General features: G+C 45.2%; 1 protein-coding gene across 1 annotated transcript in view; it reads left to right on the top strand.

The window, feature by feature from the left end:
• LOC138526509 (potassium/sodium hyperpolarization-activated cyclic nucleotide-gated channel 2-like) overlaps nucleotides 1–15,861 on the top strand; it is a 359,156-nt gene that overhangs the window by 230,063 nt on the left and 113,232 nt on the right. The gene's annotated exons all lie outside the window — the stretch shown is intronic.

The raw sequence follows: 15,861 nt of genomic DNA, 5'->3' as shown, positions 1-15,861 counted from the left end.
AGTCTGGAGCAAGGAAGATGGAGGGTTCTGCAGCAGGGTGCTTCACCAGCATTCAGATAGTGGGCTGTTAGGCAGAATCCAGTGCAGTTCCCTTAGGGAGCACTACACCAGATTAGGACTACAGGTGAGAGCAATAAATCCCCTTTGGTATCAGTCTGTACCACAAAGATTTAGTTGGTAGCTGTGGCTGAGCAGTCAGACCTATCTCAAGAGGGAGATGAGCAGGATTCAGGGTTTACACAATAGACCTACTGTACTATGGCACAAGGAAACACTGACCAAAGCTTTGTAGTTAAACAGTAGATATATATTTATTTTATACACTTCTAAGTAAACACATGTATCACAAGTATCAAGCAAGTTAAATGAAGTCAATAGAAACATATACACACTCCCTATATAAATTGTAGGCCAAGTTAGCCAACGTGAAAACTGAGCAAAACGGCACAGTGACAACTACACACAAGGGATCCTCTAGCAATTTCTCACAAGGGAGGGAAAACAGAAGTTATCTAGAAATAGGTTCTTATACACCCTAGTAACACTTCCCATCAGTTGTGAACCAGTTCAGCAAAACAGTGCATCAGTATAGGCAATACTTCAAATGAAAACTGAGCAAAATTGCATTTCACAATGATTATGCAGTGGGAAAGAAAGGGTAGTTATGAGAATGGGTTGCACCACACAGTTCGAATTGGGAAACAATCTCGAGAAGGCAGGTCTAACAAATGTGATCAGAGTCAGTAGGCCTGTGCCAAAGTTAGTGGTACAGGGCAAGGGCTCAGGAGCAAAAATGTTCTTGTAGCTGCAGTCAAGTCTTTGGTTAACGATGTTGAAAAGGTGGATGCAGGAAGCGAAAGACAATGTTAAGAGATAGGGGCAGCCAACCCAACAGGTAGGAAAAGGATTTAAAACACCTTTAGCACTACCACGAGAAAGGGCGGCCTGGCGGAACAATGTACCTTAAAAGTGGAGAAGTGGCTCCTGCGGTGGCGGTTGTTCCTGGTAGTCCTTACAGGCCGAGGGGTCCAGTAGAGGAAGAGAGGCTCTCGTCGTGGAGGAAGATTCAAGACACTGCACTACCCAGTGATGAAACCAACCGCGGTGCTGCCAAACGAAGTTTAAAAGGTACGCTCCTTTTAATCGCGGTCCGGGTCAATAGCTGCCTGGCTATCCGGTCTCCAATTGCTGGGCACTGTCGATTCGACCAAGGCAGGTCCGGAGAAGCGTTGGGCGAACTGGTTGTTCCCACCAGCTCCAGGGAAGGAAGCTCTTTCGAAGAAGATCTCCTCTCGTCGTGTGGAAGAAAAGCGGTGAGACGATCCGGCATGGCTCCACCGGTGGTGTAGATGCTGAAGATGTCTGTGGCTTCTCTCTCCTTCGGTTCTGTAGTTCCAGTGGCGACGTCTTGCTCTTCCAGTCCTCAGGACCCTGCTTTTATGCAGAAAGAGACCCATTCATACAGCCTAGCTGTCACTCACACAATGGAGTAGTCATCTTGGCGGGAGACCCTCCAGCCTATCAGGATAGAGTGCGACATGGGTTGCTGAGGCAACCCTGTCCAGGGGTCCTACTCACCCTCCCACACAATGGACCCACCCCAGACTCAGTGGCACCGAAAGGAGGGCTTCTTGGCAGAAGGCCGCCAAAAGGACGAACACAGGATCCCCGACCTGGGTTAGGATTTTAGGGAAAGATACGAAAAAGAAGTTATATCAAAGTTCTGGCAAATAAAACTTACCGGAGCAAAGTTAATATAAAAATGCACCGGTGGTATGTTAGAGGCTGTCAGAAAAAGTGGTAGCCTCGAACAATGGGAAAATCCCATAGAGAAATATTTGCGGTCGAATATGTTTGGTAGTAACCACTGCCACCAGCCAGAAACTTTTAAGGGGGGTACTGTAGGGTACACTCTCGAAAATGAACCTAGGGGAAAAACGATTAACCCCTTCCAGTACCTCCATAGTAAGATGGGTTGTACTGGTTAAGTTTGTAGAAATTGACTAGTAAAGTCAATGGGGACTTTACATGCCCTGGGAGACAGTAGTCAGTCCCAGAGTAAGGAGTCTATGTTTGGGGGTCGCTACGACACCCCTGTGGTACTGCATGGAGGGTGCTGTGTAACACATGTGCATAAAGATGGTTCCTATGGGGGAGAGAAAGTCCCATAGGCATTAAACACAAAAATAGCCTAGAACACACATAGCAAAAATGCCTAAGAGTGGGAAAAAGAGTATCACTCTTAGCAGGTAAAAAGGAACAAACCCTTTAAAATCCAGCAAAGCTGCTGGGGGACTCTAGTGGTAAGGGAAATTAGCCATAAAATGAGAATTCTCCCTAACATTTGCCCCCTTCCCCCAGACTAAGGGACAGGAGGATCTAATCCACTCCTGGATGAGTCTCTTACCTCTAGTCGGTTATAAACATCCTAGAGAGACCATCAGCATTTTGGTGGTGACATCCTGACCTGTGCTCAGTGGTAAAATCAAAGATTTTCCTTTGTAAGCTATATGACCTACAAACCCTTTTGAGGAACATCTTTCTTTTTAAATCTATAGAGGATCTGGCTGACCAGTCCCTCAGAAGTTGGTACAACTCCTGAACCTGTGTTAGGCTTTTTCAAGGGGTCCTTATAAAGGATTTCCTTAGATCTAGAGGGGCCTCCAGGGTTCCTCACCACCTCTCTGTTGGGAGCAGGTTGGGTCTTAGGCCTCTTGGGTGGAGGGGTTGGGGTTAGGCAATGTAACTGCTTCCCATTCCTCTTAGATCTAACCTTACATACTTTAGGAGTTTCTCTCCTAATACTAGGATTTGAGTTGGAGTCTTCAGTAGAAGGTCCAACAGTCTGAAGGTTTTTGGCCTAAGACTTTTCTTTTCTGGTTTTCCACCAGCACTGAGGATTACCAGTTCTCTTAGGCCTAGAGGGGGGTCCCCTTGGTCTATCCACCTCTTCCTCAGAAGCAGGGGGAGTCAGAGACTCTAGAACTGGGGGAACAATGATGGAGCTTGGTTGGGGCTCCCATTTCCCTAACATACTAGCCTGAAATGTGCCTGGGTTATAGGTCAACTTACTAACACCAGGGCTTGTAGTGGGGTTCTCTGTAGAGGCTCCCACAGGCATAGAGTGGTCCCTTAAGGTGGCCTCTCTAGCCAATTTGGTTTGGTTCTGCTTCTCCATACTGGGAGGCCTGGGGGTACTGGATACTACTCCTAGAGTTTTTAGATCATTCCCCAACAGGACTCTCCCAGGCACCTCAGTCTGAACACTGACAAGAATCCTCACTGTCATGTTATTACACTGAATGAGGGCTGGTAGAATAGGAACCAAATGGACAGGACCTCCAGAAAATTTAGGCGGACCTTTGGGTGCCTTAGCAACATCCTCAGGCTTGAAAAAGCTTTCATCCACTACTGTTCTGCTGGCTCCAGTTCTCTCCTGGCAGGAGTATCCTGGCCATTGACAGGAACACTGTCCATGTAGTATACTTTAGAGTTTTCTGGGAGGGAGCCGTACAAACCCTTATTCTGTTTGCTAACCAGACCCATGGACTCTAAGGATACAGTTGCTTGAAGACTCAAGAGTTCTGCAGCAACAAATTCAAAGTGAGCACTAGCCATTTGTACTTCCTCCTCCGGAGTGAAGGCTGAGGAGACTGTCCTGATCCCTGCAGGTTTACCCTTACACCTGGGATCTCCTTTGATATGGTCAGTTGACCCACAGACATAGTATGTTCCAAATGCTGTCTGAAATGGGGTTTCTGCTGACCTCTCTCTGGTTGAACACCAGAGGACTCACTAGCCCTATTTGGTTTCCCTTGGGGCTTACCCTGGTTATTTTGTTGTTTTTGGCCCTCTTTGGAATGGGAAGTATTAGAGTTCTCTTGGTTCTCCTTTGGTGGCTGCCTTCCCCCATCCTTTTTCTGAATGACCCCTGAATCCTTGTGAGTAGCCCTGTTGGCACCCCACAAGTCAGCAGCGTTGCCTAACTTTCTAGGATCCATTTCCTTTGAATCAGCCAAGTGCTGTGTGAGCTCAGGAGAGCAGGCATCATGGATAAGACTCCAGCATACCAAGATTTCACATTCACAAGTGTTAACTCTATAACCCTTAATCCACCCCTCTAAGTTCTTCAAACACCCATTCACCCAAGTAGCCCAAGGGGTACTATCGTGCTTTTTGAGGGTCCTAAACCTCTTAAGGTACTGGGAAGGAGTCTTCCCAAATCTAGCTATTAAAGCTAGCTTTACACATTCATAATACATCCTATCCACCTCCCCCAACTCCATTACCACATAAGATGCAACAGGGGGGAGCCTAGAGAATAACCAGGGGATCAACTGATTCCCTGAGATATCCTGGAGCCCATGATTATTTTCAGACATAGCAAGCCAATCTAATACATCCAACTTAGGTTCATACATACCCACAATCTCTTTAGGTATCCAGGGTCTTTTTGGACTGGAAGATCTAGAGGATCCGGGGAGAGAAGCATTTTCCAAAGACAATTTCCTCATCTCAAGCTCATGGTTGAGCTCCATTTCTTTGAGCCTTAGTTCTTGGTGTCTCTGTTCAGTTTGGGCACTAATTCTTTTGAATTCAAGTTCAAGACTCATTTTTTCTAGAGAGATACATTCAGGACTTAATATGGGACCTGTTAAAGGTCCAATAGCTACAGGTTGAGGCCTTTGAGCAGGTAGAGGGCCAGAGGGGGTGACAGTTATCCTCCTCTTCCTCATCTGTTCCAACAATAACATCTTCAACATTTGCCTCATTACTGTTTGCTACATTTGCTGGAGTAGTGGGCACTAGAGCACCCCTATCCAGATTGTGTTGCTCTAACAGTCTATCAATCATTTCTTGTTTCTTGCCTTTGACAGGAAGACCTTTCTGTCTACACATAAATAATCAGTAGAATTAGTAAGGAGGGTCTCCTGGCTGTAACTTTCCATAATTTTGACTTTTGTTTAAAATAAACTTGTGATAGTTAGCCTTGTGGTTATTTGAACCAAAGCACTAGCAGAACTCTAAAATGTAAATCCAATACTTTTATCCCACCGCTGTACACCAGTGTTAGGCAGAATCTAGTGCAGTTCCCTTAGGGAGCACTGCACCAGATTAGGACTACAGGTGAGAGATATAAATCCCCTTTGGTATCAGTCTGTACCACAAAGATTTAGTTGGTAGCTGTGGCTGAGCAGACAGACTTATCTCAAGGGAGAGATGAGCAGTATTCAGGGTTTACACAATAGGCCTACTGTACTATGGCACAAGGAAACACTGACTAAAGCTTTGTAGTTAAAAAGTATATATATATTTATTTTATACACTTCTAAGTAAACACATGTATCACAAGTATCAAGCAAGTTAAATTAAGTCAATAGAAAAATATACACACTCCCTATATAAATTGTAGACCAAGTGAGCCAAAGTGAAAACTGAGCAAAACAGCACAGTGACAACTACACACAAGGGATCCTCTAGCAATTTCTCACAAGGGAGGGAAAACACAAGGTATCTAGAAATAGGTTCTTATACACCCTAGTAACACTTCCCATCGGTTGTGAAACAGTTCAGCAAGACAGTGTATCAGTATAAGCCATACTTCAAATGAAAACTGAGCAAAATGGCATTTCACAATGATTATGCAGTGGGAAAGAAAGGGTAGTTATGAGAATGAGTTGCACCACGCAGTTCGAATTGGGAAATAATCTTGAGGAGGCAGGTCTAACAAATGTGACCAGAGTCAGTAGGCCTGTGCCAGAGTTAGTGGTACAGGGCAAGGGCACAGGAGCAAAAATGTTCTTGTAGCTGTAGTCAAGTCTTTGGTTAACGATGTTGAAAAGGTGGATGCAGGAAGCGAAAGACAATGTTAAGAGATAGGGGCGGCCAACCCAACAGGTAGGAAAAGGATTTAAAACACCTTTAGCACTACCGCCAGAAAGGGCGGCCTGGTGGAACAATATACCTTAAAAGTGGAGAAGTGGCTCCTGCGGTGGCGGTTGTTCCTGGTAGTCTTTACAGGTCGAGGGGTCCAGCAGAGGAAGAGAGGCTCTCGTCGTGGAGGAAGATTCAAGACACTGCACTACCCAGGGATGAAACCCACCGCGGTGCTGCTAAACGAAGTTTAAAAGGTACGCTCCTTTTAATCGCGGTCCAGGTCGATAGCTGCCTGGCTATCCGGTCTCCAATTGCTGGGCACTGTCGATTCGACCAAGGCAGGTCCGGAGAAGCGTTGGGCGAACTGGTTGTTCCCGCCAGCTCAAGGGAAGGAGGCTCTTTCGAAGAAGATCTCCTCTCGTCGTGTGGAAGAAAAGTGGTGAGACGATCCGGCAGGGCTTTACCGGTGGTGTAGATGCTGAAGATGTCTGTGGCTTCTCTCCCCTTTGGTTCCGTAGTTCCAGTGGTGACGTCTTGCTCTTCCAGTCCTCAGGACCCTGCTTTTATGCAGAAAGAGACCATTCATGCAGCCTAGCTGTCACTCACACAGTGGAGTGGTCATCTTGGCGGGAGATCCTCCAGCCTATCAGGATAGAGTGCGACATGGGTTGCTGAGGCAACCCTGTCCAGGGGTCCTACTCCCCCTCCCACACAATGGACCCACCCCAGACTCAGTGGCGCCGAAAGGAGGGCTTCTTGGCAGAAGGCCGCCAAAAGGACGAACAAAGGATCCCCGACCTGGGTTAGGATTGTAGAGAAAGACACGAAAAAGAAATTATATCAAAGTTCTAGCAAATAAAACTTACCGGAGCAAAGTTAATATGAAAATGCACCGGCTGTATGTTAGAGGCTGGCAGAAAAAGTGGTAGCCTCGAACAATGGGAAAATCCCATAGAGAAATATTTGCGGTCGAATATTTTTGGTAGTAACCACTGCCACCAGCCAGAAACCTTTTAGAGGGGTACTGTAGGGTACACTCTCGAAAGTGAACCTAGGGGAAAAACTATTAACCCCTTCCAGTACCTCCATAGTAAGATGGGTTGTACTGGTTAAGTTTGTAGAAATTGACTAGTAAAGTCAATGGGGACTTTACATGCCCTGGGAGACAGTAGTTAGTTCCAGGGTAAGAAGTCTATGTTTGGGGGTCGCTACGACACACATGTGCATAAAGATGGGGGAGAGAAAGTCCCATAGGCATTAAACACAAAAATAGCCTAGAAAACACATAGCAAAAATGCCTAAGAGTGGGAAAAAGAGTCTCACTCTTAGCAGGTAAAAAGAAACAAACCCTTCAAATCCAGCAAAGCTGCTGGGGGACTCTAGGTAAGGGGAATTAGCCATAAAATGAGAATTCTCCCTAACATGGGTGAATCTGTGTGTCTCTCTAAGTGCTGAGCTGTCTCTATTTATGCTCTGATACAGGGGGTGTGTGTGGGCTGGTTTATTCTAAGCTTGCCCCTTTGACAGGGATTGGTCAGGGTCTCCTCTCTGCCCTGATAGGAGGAGAGAAACAGGGTGTCACCTTTATGGTGTGGGTTTACGAGGCTCAGAGTCCACCCCTAGCATCTTGAACACAAAATCTACTTTTGACATAATTTTTACACATATACAACCTCTATAACAACCACATATATAGATCACATTTTGTGAGTAGCAGATACTCCTCAAAACGCCGTCGCTGTAGGATCTTGTGTCTGCTTTCCACCGAATTTCCCCCTTTTTATCAGGAACACAATGTCCAGTTTATCAGCAAATTTGTACAAGTGTGCGCGTATAACACGGGCATATGTGTATAACGTTTCCTACTTCAAGCAGAAATACATTTCGTTTAAAACCACATTTTCCAATGTTTCCTTCCAGAACATGTCACACGAATTTGCTGCTTCTTAAAATGTACAGCCAGAAGTTAGATTCACAAATATATTATTTTTGTATTTTTAACAATTTCAAGTGGTAAGTTATATGTATTTAAACAAAATGTGCTTTGTGAATGTCAAGCCACAGATGGTTGTTTGTCTCTGCCTCTTTCTGTCTCCCTGCAGTTCAAAAGCAGTCTCCTCCCTGTTGTTCCTGGCAGAGGACATTTTACGACCTTTCACGCTTAGCCTTTCCTTTAGCTGGAGGATGTCCATTGTCAGAAAAAAACATCAGGGTCAATTGGGCTTAGAAAGCCGGGAATGCGACTGCCTTCCCAAACCGTAAGGGTATATTGGTACACAAAAGACGGTTCTTAGGGGAATTATTGGTCTGCTTTCAAGTGAAGGATGTCCATTGTCTCCTTCCCCACTGCAGCCCAAATTCTTCCCCCACCCTATAATTATCGCTTAGGTGTGATTTCCTGCTGGAGAGAGAGGCCTTGCCTCTGTGAGGGAAGCTGTTATTCCAGTTTGGGTAGGCTTTAGCCAGGCTTAAATTTAAATGTTAATTCTGTTGTATTTTTCCTTAGCTTAAACCAAACGTGGGATTTCAAAATATCAGATAGAATTCTCATTCTAGGTTTTAAACCATGGGATTAAACAATTACAACATAGGTAACTCTAAGTAACAGGCCATTTACATTGCAAACATTTGATTTCTGTTTGTACATATTTAAAGTTAATCAAGCAGGCTTCTGACAGCTCTCATTCAGGCGGCCCAGGGTACTGCACCCAGATTTTTGACAGATTCCACAGGCAGGCAATTTTTGCTGTGAAAATATCTTTATGCCTTCAGCTTTCCAGGACCTGGCAAGTTCACAATGATTTCTTAAGCTAAGTGAATTGTAACACCCAGTAAGAACTTTTTGGGCCTCATTACACGTTAGGCGGTAAGGGTTTACCGGTACCGGTAAGGGCACCGGTACCGGTAAACCCTTACCGCCTTACTACGAGTTCCCTTTGCGGGACCCGACCTTAACGGCTGGTTTTACCAGCCGTTAAAGTAGGGTGCCGCAAAGGGACCTTGATGCTAATTACGGTACCGCAATTTGCAGTAACGTAATTAGCTCCTTCCCCATTCCAATTATGCCCTATGGGGGCAAAAATGGGAATGGGGAAGTGCCTGGGTGAATGGGGAATTACCGCCCCCGCTCACCTTGGAGTAGGGCGGTAATTCCGCCACCCCCCAAGGCGGACACGGTAAAATACCGGCGGCAACCATGGCGCTAATAGTGCCATGGTTACCGCCTACCGTGTAATGAGGTCCTTTGGGTGTTTGAGGGTGTTTTGTACCGGCATTCTGAAGTTTGTGCACCAAGAAAAAGGGATTTAAAGCGGATTCTGGGGTTTGCCTTTAGCAAAGCACTGCCTTTTCCTTCTGTACTCCATCTCACTTGTTGTGGAGCCCAGTGACATGTTTCAGGAGTGAGGTCTCTGTTCTACCACAGACAACATGCATGGCAGATTGGGCAGACATCTTTTTGGGCTTTGCAAAGCCCGATTTTCAGAGGATTTAGCGCGCACAAGGGTTTTGCAGCCATTGTACTATTTTTGGCACCATCAGAACACAGTGACGCCGCATGGCAGAGCAAAAGTGGGTCAAGACATCCCACAGTACCCTCCGCTTTCCCTCTAAACGAGGAAATAGTCTTACCTACGTTTTTTGCTGACCCGAAGGAAAAGGCTCAGAGGGTCTTGCACTGTCTGGTTGTCAGACGTGCTCTAAAATTCTATCTGGACAGGACCAAGGGCTTCTGCCAGTCGGACGCACTGTTTGTCACCTTCAGGGGGGGTCAAGGCCCAGGTATAAGGCATCCAAGGCCTCTATAGCACAGTGTATGGTTTTGGCCATCGAGGGGCAGCACAAGCCACTGCCGGCTGACATGCACGCCCACGCTGTCAGAGCCAAGGCCATTGCATTCCATGGGAGGTTCCATGGCAGGTCAGCAGCAGGGCGGCCACCTGGGCCACCCCTTCAGCTTTCTGTAAGCATTACTGTTTGGACGCCGGCTCTAAGTCAGACGCGGCTTTCGGGCAGGTGGTTCTAAGGAACCTGTTTTCTTAAGGAGGGTCTCCTCTCCACCCTGGGGCTACATTCAGTTGTAATAGCCCATGCAGTATGGAGGAAAGAGGGTGGGACGTAGGAGTAATTGCTAGTTACTCACCGTAGTGACTAACGTACTCTTAGTTCATAGACATCTTTCCTGCATACGTCCCACCATCCTCCCCCATAATAATACTGGTGTCATTAGGCAATGTTAAATATTGTCGCCGCGTCAGTGGGGACTGAGGAGTGGCGCCGGTGGGCGGAGTCAGGGGAGCGCATGCTTCCAGGGCCATGCCCCGGCATGCCTCTAAATTTAAAAGAGAAGAAGGTTTTCTCTGGTGAAAAAGGTTCTGTCTTCCGTCCCAGGCGAGGGACGCCCATGCAGTATGAGGGAAAGGGTACTATGGGCTAAGAGTTTGTTAGTCACTACGATGAGAAACTATTAATATCTCATCCATGGTGCACCATTCCAGTCTCTGACCCCTCAGATCACGGTCACGACTTGTGCATCTTTGGAGGGCTAGGGGGCACTCAGTGGCAGCTAACATGCCAGGGGCCTTTGGTTAAATTCAAAAAAGTGTTGCTCATCAACGTACTCAAACTAAGAGCAGTGTTAGGGCCACTGAAGCCCTTTCATCTCGATCTCCAGGCGAAGGTGGTTCAGCACAACACTACCACCATGTTTTATGTATGAAAACAAGGCAGCACCCGATCACCACTCCTCTCAGAGGAAGCACAGTCCCTCTTTATGTGGGCCCTGGCAAACAGGATATTCCCATCCTCGTTTCATCTGCCAGGCATCCACAATTTATTTGCCGACTCCCTCAGCAGAGGACTATGCTCCTGCCATGAGTGCCAACTTCATCTCATCTTTCCGATGTGGGGTGTCCAAGAGATAAACCTCTTGTCTACCATAGAAAACACAAAATGCAGGGCATTCGCAAGCAATTTCCCCATCCCAGAAGCTTCGGGGGCACCATTAGATTTCCGTTGACGGGCAAGTTTCTCTACGCATTCCCTCTGTTTCTGTGGATCCCCAGGGTCCTGCACGCATACATACGAGAGCGGTGCAGACTGATCCTGGTAGCCCTGGCCTGACCAAGACAATTCTGGTTCACAGAACTTTTCAGCCTCTCGTTGGACCTCCGATCCGTCTGCCTCCTGCCTTTGACTCTCCTCTCCAGGTACAAGTGCACAGACCTGCACCACGACCCCGCCTCTCTCAACCTGACTGCCTGGCTCTTGCTGTCCTAGAATTTGGACACGTTCCTATGCTGCAGGATTGACGAGATATTCTTGCAAAGACATGCATGTTTTCCACGGCCTCTTGCTGTCATCACAAGTGGAAATGTGTCACGATTTGGTGTGCTACCAGTCAGAGTATTCCTTTTTGCTTCCTTCCTAAAGACCTTTTGCCATACTTTCTGTCTTTGGTCTGCAGTGTACTTTCACATTCCTCTATTAAAGTACATCTGGTGGCAATTTCATATTTACATGCATGTCTGCCACACTGTCCTTATGGTCTCATTGCCTTATTAGGGAATTCCTGAGAGGTCTTTTCCAGGCCTTCCCGCCTATGCGGGCACCAGGCCCTGTGTGGGAACTGAATGTTTAAACTAATGGGTCATCCCTTTGAGCCCTTGCACAAAGCAGACATAACATTTATTTCCTGAAAGACTGCTTTTTTGGTTGCCATCACCTCTGCCAGATGAATTGGGGAAATTATCATGAAAACCACCCTACTTGGTGTTCTACAAATCCAAGGTTGTGTTATGAACGAATCCAACTTTCATGCCCAAGTTGCCTTCATCATTTCATTTTAATGAACCCTTGGTCCTGCCTGCCTTCTTTGCCCCGCCTTGTACCCCGGATGAACGCTTGCTGCATTCATTGGACGTTATGCAGGCTTTAAAATATTATCATCATTATATAAGCTTTATTCGACTCAGGTCTTCAGCAGTACAACATTAAAGTATTATGTTGCCTGTATCAGCTGACTTTGCAAGTCATGTCAATTGCTTGTGGCTTTTGACGTCTGAGGATAAAAGGTTGTCCAAGTCCTCCATTTCCCGTTGGCTGCGGCTGTTTCTTCAATTACTGCTATCCTCTCCGGTGTCCTGCTGTTCGATATCTGCTGGGCTGCCATGTGGAGGACTGTCCACACCTTCATGAGATTCTACTATGGCGACAGTGATTTCACAGAGGAGTCCAGGGCTGGACAAGTAGTGTTTCACAATCTGTTCACATGAGGTATGCTTTTCCTGAATGTGAGACGGTTACCGTTGCCCATTTTTGCATTTTATGCGTATGTGTATTCTGCTTTATAATCTATTCAAACAGCATGTGACTCTATGAAAGGTCCAATGCTAGAGAAGGAATAAGTTACCTGTAACTCCTGTTCTCCAGCATTTCTATCTTCCATAGGTTCACATACTACCCTCCCGCCTACCCCTTTTGGGCTCTTCTTGACTCATATTGCCACTTGCACGTGCAATATGCTAATCTCAAGATGGCCTCTAGGGGTGGGGCTAAGGGAGTTCTGCCTATTGGCTGTGGGGCAATATGACCAAAACAACTCCAAGAGAAGACTAAAGTGACTGTAGTTTCAAATTCAAATGAACACTGCTTTAATTCTACTTAGAATTCCCAGCCTGACTCCTGGGAATATTGAAACAGCATGTGAATCTATGAAATATATGAAATATACCAATGCTGGTGAACAGGAGTTAGAGGTAAGTAACTTATTCTATCCCTTATATCTCTTCACTATATATATATATAAATAAAAAACCGCACTCAACACATGAGGCACTGCCAATCCCAGAGATGACAAACTCGGATCAAAGTGAAGAAACAAGTTTAATAATGGTAAAAAGATGAGGCAAAACACACACAGCAAACAAAACAGGACGCCAAGGGAGGATCCTAAACGACGTGTTTCGCGCTTCCCTGAGCGCTTTGTCACATTAGGGGAACAGAGTAAAAAATCACCATACATATCCATACATATTTCAGTATAGTCCCTCTACTATGTTGCCCATCTCCATAGGTCTGTCACTATGCCGTAAAACCAGCGCGGCCACATTCGACTGGAGTAAAACCTCATATAGGCCAATGGTGGAATGAATTAAGCATAGTGGTTTAGCAAATTGCACAATAAAACAATTACAGAAACGTGTTTAAAATTTCACTAGGTAAAAAGTAAGTACAATGGAAAAAATAAAATCCCATGAATAAAAATTATGGATTACAAGTGCAAATCCACCCATAGAGTTGCATTATGGGTATAGAACCTATGTTGACACTCAGTGATAAATGCATCACTGTCAAAAATGCAACTATAAAATTAAAACATGTTTAAAAAAAGGACCATAAAGTGCAAGTGCAATAATGAAGGATCTCATACATTAGGCAGCCCATAGCTACAGCATAAAATGCAAGGGCATTTCTGTACAAACATATCGACATAGCAGCAGTATACAATCAGAAAGGTCGGTAGTCATAAAATGCAAGTGCATATGTAAACCAATATCTTCCTATCATAAAATACCATATTAAAATACATATGGCTGCGGGCTAAAGTGCAATTTGATACAATACACACCCTAAGGTCTAAAAAATTTGAATGCCCGCACGCTAAAGTGCAAATGCATGAAAACAGAAAACCTAAGCAGTACTGAACCTATAGAATAACAAAAACGGAGAGAGGGCAAAGATAGGGAGAGGAAAACAATATCTACAGAAAAGTGAAGAAGACAGATTTAAAATAAAAATGTCATGTCATAATCATAAAGTAGCGTTCCCCAAATATATCAGAAAGGCAAGGCAACCATAGAGCTGAAAAGAAAATATATCAGGTTGAATAACACAGATAATAACATTAAAATAAGTAGGGCATTACCAGGCCAGGGCAGTGTACCAAATTGATACTTGGGAGAAACAGAATTAGGTAGCCAGAGTCAAAAAACAAACCGACAAGAAGAAGAGAAGATGAAGCAAGAAGGACAAAGCTGTCAAATTCCCATAAAAGTATGTAGCTCCTCATCCACATTGTGACCATTTGGGTATTTGGTATCAAAATCTAAAATGAACCTGGTTTCCAATTGCCTCAATTTCAAGGTTTGGTCACCTCCTCTAAGGTGAGTGGGGACATGGGCCACAGCAAAGAACGTAAGTAAATGAAAGTCACTGTCATGCTCCTGCCTGAAATGTTTGGCCATCGGGTACGTAGGGTCAAAATTCTTGATAGCTCTAAGATGCTGCAGAATTCTGAGCTTCAATATACATGTGGTGGACCCTACGTACCATTTCCGGCAGGGACATGCAAGGACATGCACAACAAATGGAGTGTCACAATTGATCAAATGTTTTATCCTGAATTCAGTGCATGTAATAGGATGTATAAATGATTTACAGGCAGTAGTATGTGGACAAGCCTTACATTTTTTGCACTTAGCAAACCCTTTTGGTAAACCTGGTAGCCAATTGGTCATAGTAGAATTTTTTTGAACATGGGATAGATAACTAGAGACCAGTCTGTCCTTTAATGACAGTGCTTGTTTGTGAGTCAATATAGGGCATTTCGGCAGTACTGGACCAAGATCTTTGTCAAGCATGAGGATGCGCCAGTGTCTCATATATATTAGCTGATATACCCGGCATTACCCAGGCTTTCATTCCCTCTTAGGTACAGGTATCTCTGCAAAATGTGGTGCAGATTGGTGAAACAGTGCGTAATTGCATAAGGAACAAAGCTTCATCCAGCAACAAACCCACAAACAAATGTTGACTTTTGCTGAAATCCAGGGGAAAAAGGTGGGGTGTCCAAATGTCATGTGGTCAGTAATGTCTGGAGGGTTCTAACAGGTGACTGTGCAAAATGTGGTGCAGATTGGTGAAACGGTGTGGAACTGTATAGGGAACATACACAAAGCCACACACACATTTTCCCTTTTGCTGAAATCCAGGGAAATGGGTGGCTTGTCCAAATGTCAAGTAGCCAGTAATGCCTGGAGGGTCCTAACATGTGACTGTGCAGATTTGGTGCAGATTTGTGAAACGGTGTGGAATTGTATAGGGAAAATCCCCAAAGTCACAACCTCAGAGACGTTTGCTGAAATCTGGGGAATGGGGTGGGGTGTCCAAATGTTATGTAGCCGGAAATGGCAGTAGGGTCCTAACAGGTGACTGTGCAAAATTTGGTGCAGAGTGGTGAGACAGTGTGGAATTGTATAGGGAACATACGTGAAGCCACAAACGCAAACCCACAATTTCTCTTTTGCTGAGATCTGGGAAAGTAGTGGGGTGTCCAGATGTCATGTAGCCAGTAATGTCTGAGGGTCCTAACATGTGACTGTGCAGAATTTGGTGCAGATTGGTGAAACGGTGTGGAATTTTATAGGGAACATACGTGAAGCCACACACCCAAACCAACATTTTCTCTTTTGCTGAAATCCAGGGAAATGGGTGGGATTTCCAGTTGTCATGTAGCCAGCAATGTCCGGAGGGTCCTAACACGCGGCTGCAGAATTTGCTGCAGATTGGTGAAACGGTGTGGAGTTTTATCGGGAAAAACGTTTTGCCACAAACCCACACATTTTTAATTTTTTTCATTTTTATTTTATAGTTCATTTATAACATGCTTAATATCATCATCAGTGGTTTCTAAGCACAGGATCGGGATTCAAACCTGTGTTGCGCCACATTGCCTTGCTTCCAAGACAAAGGCGTTGCCCATGAGCTATCTTTCCTCCGCCTTTCACTTATATATCACACGCAGAAAATCTGTTAGTTTGTACTTATACAATTTCACACAGTTCCACCAATTCTGCACCAGATTTTACATAGTTACCTGTTAGGACCCTCTGGGTGTTCAGACATTACTGGCTACATGACGTTTGGAAACCCTTCCCCTTTCCCTGGACTTCAGCCCCTTCACACATGAGACGGTTGCCTGAAATC

Source organism: Ambystoma mexicanum, chromosome 7p (genome assembly GCF_040938575.1).
Source record: "Ambystoma mexicanum isolate Mex_15411 chromosome 7p, UKY_AmexF1_1, whole genome shotgun sequence".
In the NCBI taxonomy this organism is placed as follows: domain Eukaryota; kingdom Metazoa; phylum Chordata; class Amphibia; order Caudata; family Ambystomatidae; genus Ambystoma; species Ambystoma mexicanum.
This window is presented reverse-complemented; position numbering and strand designations above follow the sequence as displayed.